Source organism: Gopherus evgoodei, chromosome 7 (genome assembly GCF_007399415.2).
Source record: "Gopherus evgoodei ecotype Sinaloan lineage chromosome 7, rGopEvg1_v1.p, whole genome shotgun sequence".
Taxonomy (NCBI): Eukaryota; Metazoa; Chordata; order Testudines; family Testudinidae; genus Gopherus; species Gopherus evgoodei.
Window position 1 is genome coordinate 87477896 of NC_044328.1, and position 18916 is coordinate 87496811.

The 18916-nt window shown below is 42.4% G+C and overlaps 1 protein-coding gene across 4 annotated transcripts in view; it reads right to left on the reverse strand.

Moving 5' to 3' along the window:
- Positions 1–17277, reverse strand: part of SFMBT1 (Scm like with four mbt domains 1) — a 139147-nt gene extending 121870 nt beyond the window's left edge. For 3 of the 4 annotated variants that reach the window (XR_004001336.1, XM_030570311.1, XM_030570312.1), the window contains exon 1: positions 17203–17277. The gene's annotated coding sequence lies outside the window, so the exon portion shown is untranslated. Of the gene's footprint in view, positions 1–13875; positions 13918–17202 lie in introns of those variants that run through there. The other variant, XM_030570313.1, reaches the window with a different exon arrangement.
- Between the last annotated feature and the right edge of the window lie 1639 nt (positions 17278–18916).

Here is an 18916-nt window from a genome sequence, read left to right on the forward strand (position 1 = left end):
AATGCTGCACTCTAGGGCCTGGTCTAGCACTCCCTTCCTCCACAAAACAGTAAAGAAAGCATGATTGCAATCTGTAAAATCAAATTTCAAGGTAACTTTTAAAATGGTAAGTAAAACAATACATGGTTGGTATTCATATAGCCATTTCATTTAGTTTTATACACATCCATACTGTATCTTACTTTGAATGTTACACAGAGACAACACAATGTCTCTGGGGGTGCCACAAGTACACAGAGACTAGTGCCTATATGTGCCACTGCCCTCTGCTGGTTAATCATAGGCACCATATTACTAACAGAATATTCTTTAGTTCAAGTAGAAGGGTCCTTTGCTTTTGAAACAAAACAGGCAGAGACGCACTCTACCCCTGCTGCCATCATGACACTGAATGACTATGATGTGCAGAAGCATGGATACTAAATAGCTCTGGATTTGTTACAATATGATAGTTTTTATCACTTACACTGTAAAGAGTGCGACATTTAAAAATAGACAATAAGAGCATGGAAGGGCTTAAACTACTAGACTTTGAGAAATAAGTGCATAAGGGATCAGTGTCTTATGAAGGAGCTGCCTCTGTTCTGGCTTTAGTTTTAGCGGCTGCCTTGCCAGCTGGAAGATGGGTAGTGCTGGCAAATGCTCCTCTCTCTGGTAGTTATTAAGGGAAAAAGCAGAAGCCGCTCTTCGATTGCTCCCCCCATATACTTAAAAAAAAAAAAAAGATTGAGACTTGAGCAATAAGTGAGATACACAGTTCATTTTATTGGCCTGCCCAAAAGCACAATTCTTTGGGACAAATTATGCGGCAAGAGGCACCCAAGAACAGACTACAGCCTTTTAATTATGTTTTTTAAATTTCTCTACAGCAAAAAAACAATTGTAAACAAAAGCCACTGCATCAAGAAAGAGGATTTTTCAGTATAACATTAAGAAAGGCTGTTAATGTTGTTCTTCATTAATGATTTAACTACCCCTCCCTTTGTCCCTTCCCTGCTTCATAACTGCATTTCCTTTTATTTCCAAAAAGCTGAATTTATTCGTAAGAGTCTCCGGAAGCCACAGAGTTCAATCCTTTCATGGCAGAGTTCTAGGATCTCCCAGTGCTTTTCAGGGATTCTTTCACATTTTGTTTTCCGGACTTCCAGTCCAGGCTGGTCAACAATTCCCGTGAAAAACTATGAATAATGGAAGATTATAAAAAGATAACAAAATAAACAGCATCTCAGGGGACCCATAACAGTTCCAAACAAGGCCCTCAATAATATAAAGGTTCATAACAACTTTACCTTAGAGTTTAGACACAGCTGAAGAGAATTTTTCCTATTAAATAGAAAGTTGCAAGATCTTGCACTTACCCGCAGTCCATGTTTTTGTTTGGTTGTTTTTTTCCCCCTATAGAGTTCACCATGTCTTAGAAAGTCACACAAGTGACCTTATCACCAATAAATGCTACTGGTACCCAATTTAAAGCCACAACACTGAGTCTTTTTGATGTATAAAAAGAGGAAACATCTTCCTACTGTTCTTATTTACACCACAAAACTTCTCCACCCTTTCAGTTCTCACATCAGCAGCCTCCTCAAATCCCTATCCTACCAGCTATCAGATTCAGATGCTCATCATGTAGAAGTAATGCTATTACTTCTAACCACACAGGCTGGATTACATAACACACATCCATATAGTTGCAGGGCTTGTGCTGCGCCGAGCATAAGCAAAATTACACAACCATTTCAGGAAGTCCCCACACTAACCACCATGTCTTGAGTACTGAGTTTTTTATTTAGAGTGCTGAAAAAACCCATGTTCTTAGAATTGGCTATGAAGTCAGAACAAATCTCAGATTTACCCTTCCTCACAAGCTTTTAAGTATTTAAAGTAATCCCATATAGTTCAACTCCCACGGCTCACCATCTTTATCAGCTGCTCCAGGTTAAGTGACAGGACAAGATCAGAAATGAGGATATTCAAAGCCAAACCCAGCAACTGCCTCTATCAGCACTGGTTTGGTTTCATTGGCTTTCTTGGCCTGGCCATATTATTAACAGAAGACCAAAGAACTTTAAAGTGTGTTTACCAAGGAATGCTGCTACATGCCCAGAGAGCCAAAAGGTACAATAAGATTGCCAAAGATGGACATTAACATCCAACCTGACCAGCTCAAGAACCCAGCCAAAGATCAATCAGATGGTGCTTGATCTGCAAGGACACCATGTCCCTTTGGAATCTGCCTTGACTTTGATAACAACCATGTTCAATATTTTTGTTTCACCTAGCATGACTTTCAAGCTCCTTGACAAGTGGATCAAAGGGTTGCCTAGTTTTACCCAGCTTATGAAATGTTTTTGCATCCACCACTGAAATCTTACTTTTAACTTCTTGGTAAAGCAGAGCTTCACTGTGAATCACAACCAATTACCCACTATCTTCCATAGCTATGATACAATATGGGGATCAGTTCTTCCTTCAACCTCTTTTGTTATTTTAGTGGAATCACAATATTATCAGTATGCTGTGCTACTTCAAGGACCTGTCTCTCTTCACACAATGGTCCTAAACGCCTAAAATTGTATTGCAGTGTCCTGTTATTTCCCATTATTAGATTTAAGACACAGAAGACTGAAAATTGACAAGTTACAACACATTTTTTAAATGACAGGCATATTGCCAGGTAGTCTACAGGCCAACAGAATTGGCAGCTCATGATTTTACTGCAAGTATCACAATATTTGATTGCATTGTCAAAGCCCCAGGTCCTAGAGTGATGCAATTTACACAAGGATCTGCTCTCATTTTAATAAATTTCTACCCCTCATAGTTACAGAGAGATGTTTGTACAGCACCTAGCACAACTGGGACCAGGTCCATGACTAGGGTTCCTAAGTGCGATGGTAATTCAAATACTAAAAATGAAAACAATACTGTCATTTACATTTTTGTAAAAAAGTGTTTAAAAAATCTAAAAAGCTAAAATTTGTAGAATAAAATGAAAATGAAACTCCATGCAATATTTTAAGTCACAGTGCAGCACTAGGCTTGTGCATGCGAACTTGGAAATGAGATTGACCAAAAAGTTAAATCCATTGTTACATTGCTACTATCTAAATATAAAATATAGGACTTCAATTTTTTACTATTATTCATTTTTAGTATTTAATTATTAGTAACACCAATAAGAGCACTTTCTAAAAAAAAGACATGGCTATTAACTTCACAGCATTGCTTTTGGAAAAAAAATACAGCCCCAGTGTTTTAGATATCCAAGAACATGACTCCTCTCCTTCCAATACTTCCTTAAAAAGCCCTTTCGTGACGCCTTCTTGCATTCTTCTCCTTACTAACTTTCTGCATCTGAACATGTCTCATGTATATTAGCAAGCTCTTTGAAGTAGGGACCATGCTTTTTAAATGCTCTCTAGAGTGCCATATATACAGAATGTTGTATAAATACACTCATTTTATTAGAATCTATCTTTGCTGATGGAAGGTTTAATTTTGAATAACCTCTTTTGTACAGTGTTTTTTTTAAAAGACCTCTCTGATGCTAAAAAGCATAAATCTCCATCTGATTTGATTTGTGTATATCTTTAACAGCTAACAGAACACAACTGGAACGTGTGGTCTTGCGTGCAAAAAAAAAAAAAAAAAAAAAAGAGAGATGGTTTAAGTACTGCCCTCAACTCCAAATGAAAAATGCACAGCTGAGCTTTGCTATGAACATTTACTCCTCGGAGTAGCAAGAGTTTATTTAAAAACAAAACAAACAAAAAACAAAAAAAAACCCCAATTACTTCAGGCCTTATCATACTTACATCAAAAGGATACATTCAAAATGAGTAAAGAACAGGGCTACAAAAACACCCAGGAATTTTTCCCCATGGATATCCTCACATTCTCCAGAATCTTAAGCTTTCATTTTTAAAAAATAAGTTTCCAGCCCTTATGGTTGAGGAGATAATCTTGGTTTATGTTTCTAGGGTTAAATTCATGCAGTGCTGTCTATCTAAATTAGGCAAATTTAAACTCAGAAGTAGGGCCGGTGCAAGAATGTTTTCTGCCCTAGGCGAAACTTCCACCTTGCGCCCTCCCCCCCTACGCCCATGCCAGCTCCCCCCCTCCGCCCTGAGGCACCCCGCTTGCGGCAGCTCTCCACCTCCCAACCCTCCACCCTGAGGCAACCCCCCCTGCTCCAGCTCACCCCTGCTCCGAGCACGAGTACCCCGAGCACACCGTGGCAGCTTCACTTCTCCCGCCTCTCAGGCTTGCAGCGGCTAAGCTGATTGGCACCGCAAGCCTGGGAGGTGGGAGAAGTGAAGTGGTTATGACATGATCGGGGAGGAGGCAGGGTAGGGGTGAGCTGGGGCGGGGAGTTCCCCTGTGTGCCGCCCTCTCCCCCTTCCCTGCTGCAGGTGGCCCTCCCCGTGCTCCCCTGCCCAGCTCTCTCCGCCTAATGCCGGCGGTGACAGGGGCGGCCAAAGATTCGGCTGCCGTGGTTGCTGCCGAAGAAAATGGCGCCCCCCAAATGCCAGCACCCTAGGCGATCGCCTATGTCACCTAAATGGTTGCACCGGCCCTGCTCAGAAGGAGCTGAGCAAACTGTCACAAATGGAAAAGGAAACCATGCAGAGTACAGAGAGGTACGAAGTGAATTTTATAGAGACTGAATAGATACACTCATTAACAGCAAGGGAACTCATTCCACTGGATTCAGCCAGACTAGGCTAGTATGTTTTTATAAGGATGACTAACTCAACTCTCCCTTCACTTTAACCTAGAGTAACATTTTACACTTGCTTTGCTCAGGTGTAACTGACTGCAAGACATGAAGTAGCAGCAAATTAGGCCCTCTAAATTTTGCAAGAGTATTTCATATAGGAGATGTGGCCCTTAGATTTAAAATATCAACATATTGCTATGATTAACCTAACTGAACTGCAAGACCCATATCCTTGTGCTCATATGAGAGAGGTGTTGGGATGTGGGATTGTAACAGGGATTGTGCAGAGAGATAGATGCATTATCTTTGTGTTATCACGAACTTATTTGATCAGGGTAACTGATGGATGTGTTTATTGTACATTGAAATGGTTGTCAAGCATTGAGTAGGTGCTTTTATTGTGGTTTAGTAAAAATGTGAATAAGTAAACGTGGGCTCCAGTTTAACAGGCTCTTCTAGCAGCCAATAATCAGTGTTTAGTTAAAATATTCTGTGCTGCACAGCAGAACTCAAGGATGCTTTATTTCATGGTTGCAGAGACTGAGGTCATTTTATACTGAAAACAAAATATAGGCACCAAAGTTAAATGAATAGAGCAGATCAAATCAAGTCTGAGGACAAACCAAAATATATACAGGGACAGAAAACAGGTGTTCTCAGGATTTCTGTAATACACCCCAACCTTTCCACCATCAAAATGGAATGCCTTTACTAATTAAACACAAACAGGAAACTCATTTTATATAAAAGTTGCCAGTCTTAGAATCTTCTGCACATAGAAGCATATGGGAACTATTTTCCAGTATTAATTCCATTTAGACTTCATCTGCTAAAGTTCTTGTGTCAGAATACATGGGCTCATGAACATTAAGAGACTGACAGCAATAGAAACTGAATTTCCTTCTGAATAAGCCTAAAGGCCAATACCCATTGCACAGCTGCTCTCCTGGCTCCCCCATATCCTCTAAGAAACACGGATATACCTTAGAGACGACCTATTCTAGGAAGTTTCGGTACAATCAGAGGGAACACAGTCTATCACCTGAGTGGCAGCTTCTCCAGCACATGTACCATCAATTGTGCTCAGTTATGGGTCTGATCCTGTTCAGTGCTCAGCACCCCGAATTCCCATTCAGAGTCTACAATACAAAGGAGCTGAGCACCTTGCAGAATAGAGGCCTATATATAGCATTGTTCTTCCACTCTTGACTCCTCTCCACTGTGGATGGAGCTTAGATCACAAACTTATTTCATTTATTAACAAATGTCTACACTACAGACTTTATGGCAGCAGAGCTGTACTGATGCAGCTGCGCCACTGCGAGAGCTCTTAGTTAGCCACGCTATGGCAACAGGAGAGAGTTCTCCCGTCGACATAAATTAAACCACCCCCAACAACAAGCGGCAATAACAATGTTGGTGGGAGAAGCTCTCCTGCTGACACAGTGCTGTGCACACTACCACTTACGCCGGCAAAACTTGTCGCTCAGGGGTGTGATTTTTTTCAGATCCCTGAGCAACATAAGTTTTACTGACTTAAGTAGTAGTGTAGACATGGCCTAAAGCTAGACATGAAACAAAAAATGCTTTATTCAGCTCCCTGCAGTTGTTCTTCAATGACAGCTGTCACACTCTCCCTAGTATTTTTTAACCTATGCGGCTACCAGGGTGGGGGGCAGGCAAAGCATCAGCCTCTTCCCCTTTCCTCCCCTCCCCTCTCCCCCGGTCCTTGTGCTCCTGGATGTGCCACCCTGCACCACCTCTGGAGAGAGATGGGGCACAATGCTGCAGGAGCAAGGTGAGTTCTTGACCCACCTTGGGAGGAGGGGATTTTGGCATCAGGCTCCAATGGTGGGATTTCAGGAGCCTAGCCATGCAACCCCAAGCTCTAACTGTGGGGCAGTGGGTACTGACACTCCCAGGGGTGGGCTGCAGGGCTTCAGCCTCCGGGCCCTGGTTCCAGCTTCATGACAGCAGGCAGTGGCCCCCAGTTCCAGTCCCAAGCTCTGGTTGCACAGTGGCGGACGCTGGCCCCAGATGCAGACAACCCACAGCTGCAGGCTCCAACCGCGGGGCTTTGGATGCCAACCCTTGGCTTCATCTGCGGAGCTGCAGTCAGCCTCTGGCCCCTAGTTCTGGCCATATGGCCCCAGCCCCTGGTGCTGATCCCCGCTCCAGCTACAGGGCAGCAGGCACCAATCTACAGCTCTGTTCCCTGGCTCTGGCCACGGGTGCCGACCCCAGCCCTGGCCGTGCAGCAGCGAGCACAAGCTCCAGTCACCAAGTGGGAGGCGTTGACTCCTGGCTCTAGCCACGCAGACCTGGTTTCTGGCCATGTGGCAGCAGGCACTGGCCCAGGGTGCTGACCCACAGCTCCAAGTGCGCGGACTCTGATCCCTGGCTTTGGCCATACAGTTCCAGTCCTCAGCTGTGCATCTGGCATGTAAATATCTTGTGATGTTGGCTATAACAGTGCAATGAAAACATTGTTCTCACTTTCAGTTTACACTGTAAACAAGAAGTAGGCAGCATTATATTCTGCAAATGTAAACAAACTTGTTTTTCTGAGTCACTGGCTGAACAAGAAGTAGGACTGAGTGGACTTGTAGGCTCTAAAGTTTTACATTGTTTTGTTTTTGAGCGCAGTTTTTTTTTTACATAATTCTACATTTGTAAGGTCAACTTCCATAATAAAAAGATTGCACTACATGAATTGAAAAATACTCTCTTTTGTTTTACAATGCAAATATTTGTAATAAAAAACATAAAGTGAGTATGTACATTTTGTATTCTGTGTTGTAATGGAAATCAATATATTTGAAAATGTAGAAAACATCCAAAATATTTAAATAAATGGTATTCTGTTATTGTTTAACAGCACAATTATTTTTTTTAATTGCTTGACAGCCCTAATACAAATATCACTCCCGAATGGGGAGGCAGCATTATTTTTATTATTGAGTCTGCCAAAAAAAAACCCGTACAAACATAAATTACAATGATTTGGATGTGTATCTGTGCATACTTAATTGTTTTTCCTAAAGTTAATTAAGTATTGTAGGAAAAAGTGTCAGTGCAGCCACCAGTGAGAGTTGGCGGCTGCACTCCGAGGCTGACAAAAAATTGTTGTGAGAACCCTTAGGCCCACTATAAAAGTAAGAGTTTGAGAAGAGTTAAGTAGAGAGCAGAAAATATTCAACAGTACACCAAAATCCAATTTCTCAGAAGTAAGGTTTTTTTTCCTTCATGACTGGATGTACTTATCCCTCTACAGGAGCTGATTCTGAATTCCTAGACCAGCAGTCTATGGACTCTGAAATACATTTGGAAAATTCCCTGAAGCAGTCCAACTTATTACAGTTTCACTTTCTGAAGAGATGACCATTTGGAAACATTCCATGATGATATTTTTGCCATAGATACAGTATATAGTTTGTATACAATTGTTATAAGCCAATGTTTTTACATTTGCCAAGTGAAACAATTAAGTGAAACTGTGACTTTTAATATCTACATTCTACAGTACTAATACTACAGAAGCAGTAACCTGCTCCGGGGGCTCGAGGCAATTTGTTGGGATGATAGACCGAAGCACCACACCAATAACTTTGTTGCATCAGATTTGAAAGGCAGCAGGAACAAAAAATAAATATATCACTGTAACTTTCTATACCTTGGGGAGCATCCTCTAACCCCCATATTCCTCATTTTTATATAATCATGATCTTACATATAAAGTATGCTTTGTAAGGTATCAGGGGAAAGGTTACGATCTGCTGAAAGGTTTCAGAGTAGCAGCTGTGTTAGTCTGTATCCGCAAAAAGAACAGGAGTACTTGTGGCACCTTAGAGACTAACAAATTTATTTCAATACATTTGTTAGTCTTTAAGGTGTCACAAGTACTCCTGATCTGCTGAAAGACATTTTTCTATCCATATATGTATATCATTCATGTAAATGAAGCTTTGAGAATTCTGTTGTAATAGTTGTCACTAAACATGCTGTATTTTGGGGAATCAGACAGACAGATATCAGCTCTCCAGAGGCAACAGCAAGGACAGTAACCAATGCCCAGGCAGGGTGTCAAACAACCATTGTCCAGCAATGGAGCTACAATTCGGTGACTCACCTGCAGAAGGCCGCACAGGGGAATTGGTCAAGCTAGCCTAGAGACTCAGTAATGCCCACCAGACATGCCTGGACTTGTGTGTTCCCCAAGCACATGGGACTGAGGCTATAAAACAGAACACAACAGGCCCATGCTTCGCTTTTCTTCTGTCCGCACTATGCTGAAAGCAACAAGAACACTGAAGACTTGAGACTCCAATAGAGGAGACTGGCCAAGATTTAAGGGACAAATCTATATTAAGGAGCCCAATATCCAGTAGGGTGAGAAAAATTGATTATCTAGATACTGCCCAGTGTAACAGGGTTGAGAGTTTAGACTGTGTGCTTATATTTTATTTTGGTAACTAACTATGACTTTTTGCCTATTACTTATAATCTTTTGTTATCAAACTTCTTTAACTGTTTACCTTTACCAGTGAGTTTGTACGAAGTGTGCGATAAAACTGCTCAGGTTTACAAAGGCTGGTGCATAACCTCTTTCCATAGATGAAGTGGCAAACCAATTACTAAATTTGCACTGCCCATCTGGAGCAGTGCAAGACAGTATACTCCTGAGGTACAGTGCTGGGAGCTGCGGGGATTTGGCTAGTGCCTTCCCCTGCCTGATTCATGAGCGGCTCTGGGAGCATTCATACAATCTAGGTGGGTGTGGGGTGCCACATGCTGTTGTGCTGAGTGATAACAGCTTCCAGAGGGTTTGCTGCTCGTCACTAGCAAGGCATTGTGAGAGATAGCCCAGGCTGGAGAGTTTAGGGGGCAGAGCAGTCCCCAGGGGATCCCATCACAATCACCTTAAAGGATGGAAGAGATACTTGGAAAGACAGGCCCCAAATCTTAATGAGTTAAAGAGAGTTCATATCCTGTCCAACTGGCCAATTAGTGTTCTATGATTAACTGTTCCTGCTTTGGTTCTGAGTTTTATTCGTTTGGCAATTTTAGCACTCATGAGTCACACTAAACCGAGTTAACCATAAAATGAACACTTGCTTTCTTCAATTATTTCTCTGCTGAAGTTTGTGTAACATTGCTATATCTCATACTGAGGAGGTGATTGGGCCAAACTGCAACACACATGTCCAGCTGTGTTTCATGAGAAGTTATGTACCTATTTTTATATTCTCAGATTCTTAGTATTTGGTTAGTTCTTTATGAGATACTGTGCAACTATGTAGTATATCTTATTGCAGTAGGCTTTGTATCCATTAGATATTCTGCCACACAGAGTTAGAGATTAGAAAAAGTGAAAGTGTTTATTTGTTTTGCTCAGGCTTGTGATATAGAAGAGTTAAAATTTAGAAAGGCAGCTGTTTTTTATGCACTGTATCATCTAACTTTTCCAGAGTAAATCTGGTCATGAAAGCCAGTGGCAGCCTCCCTGCAAGAGAAACAGTGTTGGCAAGATTGGGAAACTTGTGAAATGTCCCTAGTTTAGACAAGTCTTTACAGAGTAAGGCAGCTTGCCAGCAGAAATTCTGAAGTAAGCCATCACTAAACTTTATATAAATTGCTTCCAAAATGTAATAGCCCTTAAACATATCTCAGAAGACAAAACCTTATTTCTAAACATGAATTGTAATTGCTTCTAATGAAAAAAGCAATGCATTTAATGGAATTACTCTAGGGATGAATTTGGACCATATATGAACCTTCACAATTCAACTCCCAATTTTCAAGTACCTAGATAATCCTTTATAAATCTCTCTCTTAGCCCTCGTCCAGACTAACCCGCGGCATCGGCGGGTTAAAATCGATAGCTCGGGGATCGATATATCGCGTCTAGTCTGGACGCGATGTATCGATCCCCGAGCGCGCTTACATCGATTCCGGAACTCCATCAATCCGAACGGAGTTCCGGAATCGACATGGAGAGCCGCGGACATCGATGCAGCGCCGTCCAGACTGGTGAGTACCTCGATTTTAGAAATTCAACTTCAGCTACGTTATTCCCGTAGCTGAAGTTGCGTATCTAAAATCGATTTTAATACCTAGTCTGGACGTGGCCTTTGTAGGACACTTTATCGCTATGCATTCAAGCTCTTTTTAGAGAAGAAAAAAAATCTTACATTTGACACCTCAAATCCCAAAGGACACTTAGAAATTGACATTACACACACTGACAAACTACTGAACCCAAAGCTGAGAAACAACCACCTCTGGAGTGAAACATGACATCAGTTATGACAGTGCATGACAACATTATGGGAAAGTGTCTTCACTTTCCAACTCAATTGCGTTCTGAACATGCCATTTACAGAATTCACTTCTGTTCCCAAAAGAAGGGAAGTCTTGAGATCTCATTAATTCAACACTGTTCCCCAAAAATTATCTACTGCAGCATTCCTGCTTCACTCACCTCCACTCCTGGAAAATAATATTAATGACACAAACATTAAGAGCCTGCTGGATTTCTTTCTACCAAATTCCACAATTTCTACTCTTATTTTCACACCGAAGACCCAATCCTCCAAGATAGGTGCTCTTGAGGCACACTGAGAGCCCCCAATTCCTATCAACTAAAATGGGAGATGAGAATGCTCAACACTGCATAGGATTTAGTTCTAAAAGCCAAGATCTCTCTCTTTTCTACCTTGCATCTGCACACACACAGAATATAAAGTTGGTTTGACAGCCACATCCTTTCCAGATAACATCAGATTCATCTCTTTCTTATAAAGGAAAATCCCTTCTAACTGATGTCTCTGAAGAAAGGAGGTTGTTTCTGTAGTGAAAAAGAATGTCCTAAAAATGTAATAGCAAATAAAACCAAACCACTATAAATGAAGTAGAGCAGTAGTACTAACAGTGACTATGAATATCAGCAAGTTCTTGTCAAGGGCGACCCAAACAGAGAGCAAAGGACTGCTTATGGTCCATTTAACCCCCACAAATTGTTAAGATTTATACTAGTCAGTTGCTAGTTATAGTGTTAATAACCAATTAGCTGCAACCAGGTTCATTTACCAGGGTTATTTCTGCCGAAAGTTGGCAGTTACAATAAGAAATTTTTGTTAAAGAGTGAAAATTTAGGGACCTCCTTTTTTGCCTAAGAGGAAGGTATCCCTCAAAAGCTGATGTGCAGTCATTGTACTACATACCAACAGTACTCACTGCAGCAGAAAGTTAGCGGCCGTACACACAGCTATGTCAATTATCAATAAATACATAAGGCTTGAGAAAGCTGAAATCTTAGTGTTTTTAAAGGACACTTTAGAAAGATTCAATTCTTGCAAGCCTTGATCATACTCTCTTGTTGCTGTATACTAACGGTCACATTGCCAGTCACTCTTTGCAGGGATTATTTTTTAAGTTTTGTCTGTACTGTGCCTAGCACAGTGCCCTGCAATCCTGATTGGTGACTCTAGGTATTACTTCAGTAGTGAAAAAAATAAAACAGTGAAGTATAAAGCTACCACCGCTTAGCACTTATATTGCACTTTACATCTTCAAAGTGTTTCGTAAACACTAAACCACACATTAATCATATGAGCATAGCCCTAATATTACATATGTTGAAATAGACAGGAAATAAGCAGCTTCACAGTGCCACATAGAGTCTCATTGCTAAAGATGAAATTAAAATTCAGGAGATTCTGGTTCTGACCTATACTCAGATCACACTGTCTAAAAGATTGTCACTTTTTAAATTTTTAAATAGTGGGTTCCCATGAATTATGCCATATTAAGAATGCACTGTAGCATTCCTACAGTAGTACTCAATGTCATGTACTTCAGGAGGGATATTTCTTTGCAAGCTTCAGAGTAAGTTTTAGAACTATGACCTCACTCATCATAAGTTAAGCTTGTTTTAAAAAAAAAAAGTGCTTTGAGAACATTGATTTCTCTTTTGCTCTGCAAGTGCGTTGATTTTCCCTCCCTTTTGTTCAATTTGGCTGACAGTTTTATGGACCAAAATGCATCTTACACACCATTTTAATGCGAGGTGAACAGTACAGACTTTATATATTTTGTGCTGTTGGAACCCACATTGCTCACTTAGCAGTAAAGCATGGAAGTTACACTTTGATACCTCTTTTGTACATTTTTACAATATTTGTCTCATATTTGTGAAAATAGAGTATCTTACGGATTAAGTTGTCAGTCATATGAAACTCAGTTTTAAAAGCACATCTTCGCTTGTGTTACTAAAATGAGATTAAAGATTATAATTTTTTAAATTTAATTTTCTTTTCACCTTTACTCAGTTTGGAAAAAGTGGACTAATGAGTTTCACGTTCAGGATCCTATCTATTAACACAATGTTGGTCTTCAGAAAGAGTCAGGAACATTATGTTTTTACTTAAAGCTTGTTTAGATTAAAATCTATTGTATTTTGTAAAAATCCTTGAAAACAAACAAAAGCCCATCACATCTAAATTAGGGGCCTAAAACTAGTCGAGTCCCTCTCTAACTTTACAACCATATTCCAGCAGCTTTGGAGGAAAAACAAAATAAACGGAAGAAACTGAAGTCCACCACCAGTCTAGCACAGAAACATGCTACTGCTCCAAACCACAACCAGGCAAACATTTAAAATCCATTAGACATCAAATAGTATCTCTGTTTGCTATTCCACATAGCTACATTAGATGTATAGTGTCTAAACACTTCACTTCCTCATAACCCATACAAGTCTGTAATTTTAACTTCTCTTATTAAACGCATGCTTGTAACAGAAGACACATGACAGGTAAAAGCCTCTGTATCGTACATAATTAATTTACGTTATCTTACTATGAAAATATGCACCTGAAAAGAAAACTACCTAGTGGTCATTTCCCTTTTCAGGTTGTAAACAATAAACTTGAAGGATAACAAGACAATCTACCTATTCTTCTGTAGTGTTAAAATTATTGTTAGCAGTGCTAACTGATACAGGAATATCACGTATGACAAGAATTTCAGTTACATAGTAAGATTGATGTTTAGATGTGCGAGAAGGAATTTCTAACATGACCTCACATAATACTTTCCCCATCTTAAATTTTTCCTGCATTTACAGCACATTTTAGTAAGTTTAATTAACTCACTTCAGCAAGAACATACTCATGTAAATAAGCTCCCAATCCTTTGGACTGCATTACTTTAAGTCTGGTTACTTATGTCTGGCTACCAGAAGGTGACAGTATTAATGTTCGCATCATAGCAGCATGTTACTATGGCAGAATGTAGTAAACAGAAGCAGTGCTGTGAAATGATAAGTGACTTGCAAGAGTGGAACACTACGGATTTGGAAAAGGAGTGTATGGAAGGGCACAGGGACTGAAAATCAAAAGAACAAGGTGCTATTCTTAGATCTGCCCCTGGTTTGCAGAGGAACTTACCACCACCAAAAACTATCTGTAAAATATTAATAAAATCCTTGACTGGCAACAATTGAGAGGATCAATTCTTTGTAAAGCCCTTTGAAAACCTCAGATGCAAGGCACCGAAAAGGTGCAGAGAATATAAAAATCAGAGCATCCAACCAAGAATACTGTCAGGTGCTAGCTTGTTTCCTTACACACTATTTTCCCCATGCTGTAAAATCAGCAGTCTACTAAACAATTGTTCAGTTAAAGAATCAGATAAGGTAATTCAACAGTAGGAAGTCAATGAAGAAGCATAAAAGTGATGGATCAATAATTACTAAGTCAGTCGCTCTAGTTCTGTTATTTATTCGTTGCAGTATTTTTCCTGTGGTGAAATCCGTGCACCAGCTTTAGGGCCATGGAACACTTCACTGTTCTGTCAAGTGAAATTAAGTCACTCAGCAAAAAAGTAAACTAAAAATTAGTAAACTGCCTTCTCCCCACCCTTTCATTTTAAAGTAAAACAAACCATAAAAGGTGTTTGAGGTGAGCTCCTTCAGTTTTACAAGCACTGAAGCCTAAGTTGTTTCAAGTATCTCTTCTATTACTCCACTAATAATGGTGCTGGAAGAGACAGATCACATTCTATCGTCCAACCAGAGTGGCAAGTAACCAATCACAGCAAAATAAAATTATTTTGCAAAACCTAAGCAAACTGGAATTAAGGAAAGAGGCAAACAGATGTGTTTCTGTAGCAGATCATTTTATAATGCATATTTAACACTTCAAATTGTAAAGATTATGGCTAGAACATCAATGTAAGTGAATCCCTCAAAATATTCACAATTTACTGCCATCTTACACTGATTTACTTTACTTCAAAGAATGATTATATTGCAGTAACACTATAGGCCTTAACTAAGTCAAGGCTCCATTGTACTAGGTGCTATACAAGCAATAAATGATATTCCCTGCTTTTGGAGAGTTTACAAACTTTTATTCTTTGTCATTAGAAGGCAGCTGCTAACCAACTAATCCACATTCACCAGAAATCTACTGTATGTTGCAGTACAAAGCTATCTTTATAACTTGAAGATAGATCTTAGTTTTTCCAGTGATTTCAGAATCATACACCTTACATTTTGGATTACTAAAATGTTCACTATGGTAACCTCCCAGGCTACTGACAGCAACAAGATCCCTGGAGGGAACTGACAGAAGTGAAGTAGCAATGTAGGCCTTTTTTCTTCACTACAAAAACCACTAAAACATCTTACATTAGAATTCTACTGTCAAAGTGGGTAAAACTATCAGACATGAATGTTACTGTTTTTAATCATCTTTTATGATGACAACAAGTTTCTCCAAAGTACATGTAATCATTCCACTAAAGCCCACATGGGACCATTAAACAGCCATCACCCTGGCCTATTATGTAGTCTAAAGGAAGGCCTTGTGGGATATTAATAGCCCACCTTGTTAGAAACTCACAGTCACTGCCAGCTTGTTTTTCTTTTCCTTACCCTATTTCTACCCTAGACTCCTTCCCATACCCCAGCCAAGAATTTTTTTTTTTGGGGGGGGGGGGGAGGATAATAAGAGCTGCTGATGTCTATGGAAAACTTTCAGAATCTTTCCCATTTAGGAACAATTGTGCTTCTGTCACATTTTCTCCTCTCCAGTTTACTTCTGTTGTCCCTCTATCTTATTCCCCTAAAGTGAAGTTTGAGTCCTATGGCATCACAATCTCCACAGCAACCAACTGCTTGTGCCACAAATGGAGGATTTACCACTTCAGGGGTAGAATATGCTACCAAGGCAGATGAATTCCTAAAGAAACAAAGATCCTGTTTTCTTGAGCACATCTCGTTAGTGAAAGAAAAGGGGGCTGGGGAGACGCAGCAAAATATAGAATGGGAAGGCAGTAAGAACAGTATTGTTTTTAAACACAGTGCAAAGTCCTGAGGGAGCTGCCAGCAGTTCCTACATTCTGGGGGGAGGGGAGGCCTCATATAACTCTGCAATTGAAACAACATTTACCAAAACAACTGGAATCTGCACATGCGGCGTCTGGCGCTCTCGCCACAGAATAAAAGCAATGACCTCCGTGTCAGTGATTTAAAGGCCAATTCACGGTGTGGGGCAGTGCCCACTGATCCCCGTGGAACTCGTCTCAGCCCGGGAGCGATGCACTAGCCGACTGGAAGACACATGAACAGGGCGGCCCCACGGCACATTGCACTGCTGTTCTTCAGGGGGTGGGGTATCAAAATATCTCCGCATTTAAAGAGCCCCTTTCACACACCATTTTGTCGGGGGGGAAGGAGTGGGACAACTAGGACAGCTCACGTTTTTAATTATCTAACTTAATTATTTGGAACGAGCAGAAGGGGGACAAACTACCTGAGTTCAGGCTGAACTAAAAACACACCGCCGCACAAAGTTAGAGTGTGCGGAGGGGGGGGGGGGAGGGGGAATTACCTCCAGCGGGACTGACCCCCCGCCAGCCTTCTCGCGCCCCCCAGTCTGCAGAGCAGAAATAGGGCCAGGGTTTTAGGTGAGAGTGGCCGGGCAGCAGCGGAGAGACACAGCCCCGCATGGAACGCTCCCCGCGCGAGGCCGGGGCAGAGAACAAGCACAGCTCCAGCCCCGAGGGGGAACTTTGGCAAACGGCAGCCGCCCCCGCGGCGCGGTCTCCCTTCGCTAAGGGGCGCGCAGCCGGTCGCCTCCTCTGGAGCGGCAGCCGGCTCCCCAGTCCCCCTCCCCTGCGGCCGGCGCGCCCGTGCGCGCGGCGACTTTTGCGGGGAGTTGCGGGGCCGCCCGCTGCGCGCGGGGCTGGCGCATCCGCAGCGGCCCCTCTCCGGCCCGCGCATCTCTCCGGGAGCCGCGCTCGCCGCTCCCTCCTCCCTGCGCTGCGCCTGCCGCCCTGCCTGGCCGCCTCCCGCAGCAAAACTTCGGGAGGCGAGAAAAAGCCGGCGGGGCCCGCAAGCGGCCGGCAAAACGCGCCCAGCAGCTGCGGCCGGCCCCGCTCCGCGCGCGGGGGGGCTCGGCCGGCGCCCGCCTTACCTGCGGCGAGTTTTTCCAGCCCTGCGCCGCTAGCTGCCGGGGCTCGGGCTCTCCGACGCTCCGCTCGCCGCCTCATTCCAATATGGCACGGCCAGGCGGAGCGCATGCGCCCGCCACCTCCCCCCTTCTGCCTTCCCCTCCCTCCCGGCTTTTCGGGCGCTCAGACGCCCCTGCGCAGCGACTTGCTGAGCTTTGCGCGGGGTGGGGACGGGCACCGGCACCCACCTGCGCCGGCACCGGGCGCCTGGGCCAGGCAGCCTTACGCCTCGTCCAGCACATGAGGACTTTCTGCAGCTGCTCGCTGTAGGGCACCCCCCGTCCTAGCACCCGTTCCCTGCGGCGTGAGCCCAGGCTTTGCCCCGCACCTGGGGAGCAAGGCGCCGTAGACATGGGGGTAAAGGCAAAAAAAGGCTAAGGGGTGCCCCATTTTAACCCACTGAGATCCAGCTCTCAGCCACGCTCCGAGGGGTCAATTAACAGAGAGGGGTGGATGTGTATGACACATGCCCCCAGAGCCTTTCACCCGACCTCGTCTCTTCATTGCAGGACTTTGTCCCCAGCAAGGAAACCCGGTGTATTCCGTTCGATACAAGGACACACACAGATCTTCCCCCCACACTCTTCCCTTTGATGTTCTACTGCCTGGGTTTGCTCCCTGACGCTTGGTTTCACTGAAGAAGTCCGATCTGGTTTTTTTAAATAGAAAACAGAATGCAGAATGTTCATAATGGTGGCACTCAAGAGCTGGCTCCAACATACACCCCACGGATTTATTTCCCGACATGGTTTCACAGGAAGGAGGCCCCGTGTGCAGCAGCAATTGCTCCCGCGAGTAAAAATTTACAGGGGGCGGGCCCTAAATTGATCTACTCTTTTGAAAAGACTAGGCAGAAGAGAGCCTACGTTATTTTTAACCCCCCGATAAAAGCACCGAAGCACCATATAAAACAGGAAGAAAAAGGAAGCGTATTGTGCAAGACCAAGATCCTCATGGCCAGATGCCTGTGCAATGAGGGAAGGGTGGAAAAGCAATCGACTTCCACAGCGCACAAGCGACTTAGGCAGGGAGACTAATGCAGGCAAGAAGTATTTGAACTCCTAGTGGAAAATAATCTTCAGAATTCCATTAGAAAAAAGTGGAAGCTAAATCCTAGATCCAGTTTTACTTTGGATTTCACCACGTTGCCCAAGAAAGAAGACATTGTGCATCTAAATCCCAGCTTCACTGACTTAACTGCATGCTCTTTAAGAATTGGTTTTAAATACTTTACACATCCATATTACTGAAAACACACGGCTTTTATTCTAGTATCTACTCCGTTCGTTAGCACATTCCATTGAATGAATCGCACTAGTGCAGTGTTTGGAAATATCAAATCGCCTTAAATGATGTGCAGAATGGAAGCTACCCGTGTCAGTGTTTAGGAAACATTTTAACATTTACTAGAGGAAATATGCATTTTATATATATTCATCCCATTATGGTTGACATCAGTGCTAGCATATTAAAATAAGTGTTCAGAGGTGAAAGACCACACGGAACAGAATAAACTATTATTATCTGTCCTGAAGCAGAGATGTGCCAAGAAATACACAGACCAAACAGTGCTGGAACTCCAGACAGGAAGAACAAATGTAAGCATGAACAGGATAATTAGGTATCCAAGAGGCAAAATGTATGGTGTTCTTTATTCTTTCAAGGAGAGGTATGAGA